This window comes from Bidens hawaiensis, unplaced genomic scaffold (genome assembly GCF_021521415.1).
Source record: "Bidens hawaiensis isolate Kalapana, Puna unplaced genomic scaffold, B.hawaiensis_p1.1 tig00004999_1, whole genome shotgun sequence".
Lineage (NCBI taxonomy): Eukaryota > Viridiplantae > Streptophyta > Magnoliopsida > Asterales > Asteraceae > Bidens > Bidens hawaiensis.
Window position 1 is genome coordinate 42,253 of NW_027491314.1, and position 7,043 is coordinate 49,295.

The 7,043-nt window shown below is 34.3% G+C and overlaps 1 pseudogene across 1 annotated transcript; it reads left to right on the forward strand.

Annotated features, from left to right (window-relative positions):
* The first annotated feature begins 873 nt into the window (after window positions 1-873).
* On the forward strand, window positions 874-6,805 carry LOC143628467 (protein PSK SIMULATOR 2-like; annotated as a pseudogene). Its single transcript, XR_013152752.1, has 11 exons — window positions 874-1,197; window positions 1,946-2,038; window positions 2,124-2,212; window positions 2,845-2,938; window positions 3,479-3,576; window positions 3,791-3,860; window positions 4,057-4,169; window positions 4,252-4,368; window positions 5,365-5,441; window positions 5,532-5,576; window positions 6,236-6,805. The product of XR_013152752.1 is annotated as a protein PSK SIMULATOR 2-like (transcript).
* The last annotated feature ends 238 nt before the right edge of the window (window positions 6,806-7,043 follow it).

Here is a 7,043-nt window from a genome sequence, read left to right on the forward strand (position 1 = left end):
ATAGAATTTTAAATTATTGGATAAACTATAGTAAAATTTGTTACATGAAATTCCGGTAAAAATGAATATAAAAAACAAATTGAAGAAAGTGAGAGTGACGTGGACCCACCCCAGTGGACTTTCATACTCCACCAACACCAGGGTCAAACCCTACTAGTATTACTCTCTTGTTTCTTTCTCATTTCCCCCAATCTGCACTCAATCACATTTACCATTTATTTATCAAATTCAACACTCACGGATCAAGATTTATATGGATTCCTATCCACTCAACCACTCCCATAGATCGCCATCCGATTGATCCTTCAAAATGGGTGGTGTGTGTACCGGTGGGACGTTGAAGCGGCATACGGGCGTCGATGACGTCAGCGCCAGGGGTAGTAGTGTAATTGATGTTTATATAATTGTGTGTGTTTTCTAAATTTATATATTTTTCACTCAAATTGTTTACGGAAAAACTAGGCATGTAAACGAATTGAACATTCGGTGAACTGTTAAGCTTGGGAGTTAGTTTACGTTCAGTTATATTTATTTGCTTGTGTTCATTCGTTTACGTTTGTTATATATTTATTTAAACTTTTAGGTTTATTACAACTTAGTCTAGTGTTAATAACTTTTTAGGCACAACGCATTATTGTTCACATTTATGTAGAATTGGGTTTTAACTTAGTTATGTTCATTTGTTTATACTGTTAACGAACGAACAACAAAATCTCGTCCGTTTAATTGACAATGTTGGATCGTTTGTTCGGTTTTAAAGTTAAACAAACAAACGCAAACATGTTTCGTTCGTGTTAGTTCTTCTTGTGTACAAGCTTACGAAAAAATGTTTTAAAAGTCGCATAACAATCTTTTCGGGTCAACCCAACTTGAATTTTGATAGGCGCCTCACGTAAGCACGTTTCTGGGTAAAGCGGGTAGCGTCGGTCTTAAAGTCCTCGACACGCTCGGAAGCAGTATGACAAATTTAAACGCACATACTGGATTTGTATCTAATTCTGCGTTAAAGGGGAACAAAGTTACTATCTTAGCATTTGAAGTGGCTAATACGATCGTTAAGGGGTCTAATTTGATGCAATCGCTTTCGGGTGAAAACATTCAAATTCTTAAAAAGGAAATTTTGCATTCGAAAGGCGTGCAGCTTTTGGTTTCAACCGATATGAAGGAGTTGCTGAGAATTGCGGCTTCTGATAAGAGGTAAGTTTGCTCGTTTACATTCAATTGTGTTTGTTACTTTATGCTTGTTAAATTCATTTAAAATTTTGACCCAATACAACTGAGTTGAGTGTTAATAACTTTTTAGGCTCAACTAGTTGTTCTTCACATTACTTTTAACTGGTTTTAGCTCAGTTATGTTCATTCATCTTTCCTCAGTCATGTTTGTTCGTTTGTGTATGTGAACTGTTTGTTTATACTATTAACAAACTAACATAAAATGAATATGGACATGCTCATTTTTTTTAACAATTGAACACGAACAAGAAAATTGCTTTTGTTTGTTTAACGTTAAACGAACGCGAACAAGAAAATTGTGTTTGTTTGTTTAACACTAAACTTTAACGAACACAAACATGCCCTGTTCTTGTTTGTTTTGTTCGTTTACACGCATAATCTCGTTGGTGGGTCCTGTGAGTTTTCTGGTAATGGGTTCTCATGTTTAGAAAAAGACTTTTGTTGCCAATTTCAAACACAAAAATATTTCAGGTTTTGGCATGGCATATATGACCAGTTTAAAATGGGTGATCGGGTTGCCCATGTTTAGCGCGTTTAGTTAAACAAGTCAACCCACTAATTGGTTTGCGGGTTTATCCGAACACGGCCCATGTAGCTAAATGGGCTCGCAGGTTCAACTAGAAACTGATCCGAACCTGTTTATACCAAACCCAAATGCACAAATTTCATGTTACGTTCGTGTCATGTCATGAATTCAAATATTTTTTTTCAGAGTGGAATTTGAAATTTTTTCTAAAGAAGTGGTGAGATTTGGAGATATGTGCAAGGATCCGCAATGGCACAATTTGGATCGTTTCTTTGCCAGGTAAATTTGAAATTTGTGAATTGCAAAATAGTTGAAATTTGACATGTGTTTCTGAAATGTATTTAATTTGTTTGTTATGAGTCAGATTGGATTTGGACCCTGTAACAAATAGTCAGATAAGAGGAGGCTGAAATTACAATGCAAGAGCTTACCAATTTGGCTCAACACACTTCTGTAAGTTGCTTCTTTTTGTCTATTTATTCCTTAAAGTAGAGGTCACAATTAGGTCTGGCAAACTGGCGGGTCGGGTGGGTTTGGGTCACGTTTCGAAACGGGTCTGGGTCAAATACGGGTTCCGAGCAAAATAAGTAGGGTAAAATGGATCGTTTTAGAAAGTCATCAATTTGGTTCGGATAATTACGGTTTCAGGCCATGGAGTCAGGTTGAAATGAGTTGTTTCATAAAAAAGTACCAAATTGTTTTGGCCTGTTCACTAATATGACTACTGACTAGACCTGAATTAACCCATTGATTGATTTAAGATGGCCCGTTGATTGATTTATTTTGCCAAATCAACCCTTATTTGAAGAATTGGTCGTGATTGCTACCCGAAGTCAACATTTTGACCCACTTACGAAAAGTTAAAGTCAATTATTTTTAATGCAATAAGCACTTCTTAATGGTTTTGTAATGATATTTGACGTACTAGTCATATTTAAAAAGATTTATTCTTTTGAACAAAAAACGTTTGTGAACTAATTTTGACTCGTTTTGACACTCCAATTCTTGTATTTTTACTTAAGCTATTCCTTGGCTAGACATATTATTTTCCATGATGCTTAAAAGAAATAAAACTATGTGTGCAGGAATTATATCATGATTACCATGCTTTGGATAGATTTGAACAAGATTATCGCCGTAAGCTTGAGGAAGTTGAATCCTTGAATCTTCCGCGAAAAGGTATCTTACAAATGACCATATTTGTTGTTCAGATTGAAACTATTTGGTGGTTCTCCAAATAATTCAATCAGATAAAACTCAGTTGAGATCATATACCAAACTCTAATCTCATCATCTGAGAGTCGTATGCACTTTCAGATTGAGACCATTTTGCTGGGGTTGTATGCACTTCCATATGCAGATTAGAGTTTGGTAGTTATCATTTCGATTTTTAAATTTAAATAAAATCCGCTTCAAAAGCTCGACCGTAGCCAGCGGCGCTAACCCTTGGACCCTGCTGTCAAGGACGTTGCCCCCTTGGAACCACTTTCATTAGGAGCTTTGCTCTTAACATCATAATAAACTCAAAGAAGCGTGCACCCCGCACCTCTTAGCTTGTTTAATGTATATTATAATTTACATTGGTTGACAAGTCAATCCTATATTCCTATTACACTAAAATATCTAACATTTGTGTTATTGTGTGTGTGTGTGTGTATTCTTAGTTATTATGTAGCGAAATGGTTTTGGTTGTTTGATTAACATTTTATTCTTTCATAGGAGAGAATCTAATGATACTACAAAGTGAGCTAAAACATCAAAGGAAACTTGTGAGGAACTTGAAAAAGAAGTCTCTTTGGTCCAAAAGTCGCGAAGAGGTACAATTTAATATATATTTAATATTATGTCACAATTTCAAATGAGTCAAATGTTTTGAATACGCTAGACATGCAACTTCCTATATCGTTTTATTCCGAGAATTAGGTTATTATCATAATAAAATTGTTTTTTAATCATTGTTAGCATCAACATATTCATATTATTATTATTATTATTATAATTATTATTATAATTATATCTTGTGGTTAGTAGGTTATGGAGAAGCTTGTAGATGTTGTCACTTTCATCCACCAAGCAATTGCAGAGGCTTTTGAAGAGAACGGTATTTACATACTTTATCTATATCGGTTGTAACGGGTTCGGGCCAATATTTGGGTTGACCAGGAAATTATAGAAGTTGTAAGCATTTGAGTACATTTTAGGTTATTTCTAAGGTGACTTTCGATGCAATATAAGGAAGTTGTAATATGATGATATGTTATAATTTTTTTATGTTACGGGTGTGTTTTCGTTTTCAGGTGCAATTTCAGCAAAGTATGATAAGGAGAGTAACAAAAAGGGGCCTGAAAGATTAGGTGTTGCTGGTCTGGCTTTACACTATGCCAACTTAATAACTCAGATGGACAACATTGTAAGCGCAATTATTATAGTTTCATGGCTATATGTATGTGTGTTTGTGTGTGTATGTAAATGGGGTTTAATATTTTTTGTAGGCATCTCGACCTACGTCGTTACCTCCAAATATGAGGGACACTTTATACAATGGATTACCAGCCAGTGTCAAGGCGGGTCTACGTTCTCGCTTACAAGCTCTTGATTCTAACGAATCGGTAAGTAATCTCCCGTATAACCGTATAGTTTGTTACTTTATTTATTTCTAGGGTGAAAGTCTCACTCGTGTAATTATTATTAGGGCTGTAAATGAACTGAACCGAACGAAGCCTTGTTCATGTTTGTTCATTTAGCATTAAACTTGTTCACGAACGCTAACCGAACGGAAAATCTTGTGCGTGTTCGTTTGTTAAGGAATTCAACATGTTCACTAACGCAAACGAACATAAATGAAAAATAAAAATAAAAGCGGTATTGTTAATCCAAAAAATTACACATAATCATCTTAATTAAATATAACGTTAGCACTGGAGATTATAATAATCATAAACATAATCATACCCCAACCGATGGTTTTTATCTGATAGTGTCAACGAAGCAAAAGTTATATTTGTTGTTAGTTAAAGCAAGACTTAATAAAACAAACATTAATGAAATGAACTGAACATAAACAATAGAATTATAAAATTTAAATGTAATTGTTAGGTTAGTTATTACAAATAAGATATTATAAAAATATAAAACAAACCTTTAACTAATAAACATAAACAAGCGAACGTAAACGAACATAAATAAACACATTACGGAACGTTCACGAACACAAATGAACAAACGTAGCCTCTGTTCATGTTCATTCATTTAACTAAATGAACAAAATTTGTTTGTGTTCGTTCATTTATTAAACGAACGAACGTAAACGAACTTCCCACCGAACGGTTCACGAACTGTTCGCTTTGCGTGTGCAGTTACAGCCCTACTTATTATATATCAGTTTGGGTTATATTTTCATCTCTTAACAGTTCAAACAATACAAATTAGCTTCAAGTCACATAAATTGTATATCAAATTTTTAATGCATAAAATCTCATAAACCATCTCATACAAAAACTCAGATTTATCGGATGCATATATTGCATATCAAATTGACAGAAACTCTTTTTAAAAGTTGTAAATTATAAAGTTTAATCCGATGCATATATTGTGGTTTGTTTCAGATGGCGATGCCTAAAATTAAGGCAGAAATGGAAAAGACTCTTAACTGGCTCGTTCCTGTGGCTACTGATACCACCAAGTATGTTTTTATACTCGTGTTTTATCTTTTACGTGAATCTCTCTTTCTATGTTTACTAGCATATCACTCGTTATTTTCTCGTGTTGGCAGAGCACATCAAGGTTTCGGCTGGGTTGGTGAGTGGGCAAATACTGGGTAGGTTTCACGTTCTAATAACGTTCTTTCTTTTTTTACTTTTTGAGAATTTTTAAAACATTGCAATTTGCGTTGATACCAAAAGGAATAATATTATCGCTTAGGGGTGTAAATGACCTGAGCTTCACCAAGCTCGGGCTCGGCTCGTTTAACTTATGAGAGTTCTCAGTAGCTTTCAAGAGCGAAGCAGTTAATTATTTATTTATTATTTTAACTATTTTATTTATATATACATATATAATTATCTTTTTAAACAGTTTTTATTTTATATATACATTATATATATATTTTAGGTCTAAGCTCGGCTTATGAGTAATTTTAAAGGGAGCTACACTCATTTACTATTTACTTAGTTTTATTTTTTTTTATTTATATGTATTATATCTATATAGTTATAAATTTAATTATATATTTAAGTATTTAACTTAATTTTTATATTTTATTATGTAATTATTTTAAAATATATACGAATAACAGTCTCGCTTAGGCTTGTGGTCGAGCTCATTGACTAAACGGGCTCGAGCTCCTTTAAGCTCGGCTCAGTTCGTGCTCATATATCAAACAAGCTCCAGGCTCGTTTAAGCTCAGCTATATTCAAGCTTTTAGCAAGTTGATATTATGCTCGCTTAATTAATGTTCACCACTTTTGATTCAAACAGAAACGAGTTCGGGAAGAAAACCGCAGGAAGTAACAATATAATCCGACTACAAACACTATATCACGCGGACAAACAAAAAACGGACCGATACATACTCGATTTAGTTATCTTACTACACCGTTTAATTAGCTGCGTGAGATACCGAGACAAAGTACCAAGATTCACCCCAACCCGACCCCCTATCTCAAAAGCATCATTGACCCTCCATCCCGACGGTGAAAGTCAACCGCTCAACATCTCAGTAGATGACAAAAATCTTTTGGAACAAGTGACAAAACGGTCAACTGCAGTCCCCGGAGTCAGCAAAAGCCAAGAGTTTGTGATCGCGAAGAAAAAGAAGCGAGTTTTTGCTTCGAGTAGAAGCATGGGGAGTTCTCCTCCAAGAGATTTGAAGTATGCAAATGCAAATATGTTGGATGTGTTAGATGGGTTAGATACAACTTTTTGAGCTGTTGGTGCAACCATTTTTGGTTCGTGATATATATATTTGGTATGATGAATTAAATGTATATGTATATATATATAAATTTATTGTATAAGAGGGTTGAAGTTGGTTATCAAAAAGGAGGAAATATTTGTTTTGAAGCTGAAATAATAATTAGTTTAATTACATATTTGGTTGTGGTGGTAAAGATGGTTTAGTTTCAAAATAGTAATTATCCCCACTAGTGATGGATTGTAAATATATATTTGGTGGTTAAAAAAAAAGTCTCGAGTTCTAGTCGGTTGTAAATATATATTTGCGCCGGAAGCTGCAAAGTCTTAATTTCGAGTCTGGTCCCTGCAGTGAGCCTTCGAGCGACAGGGT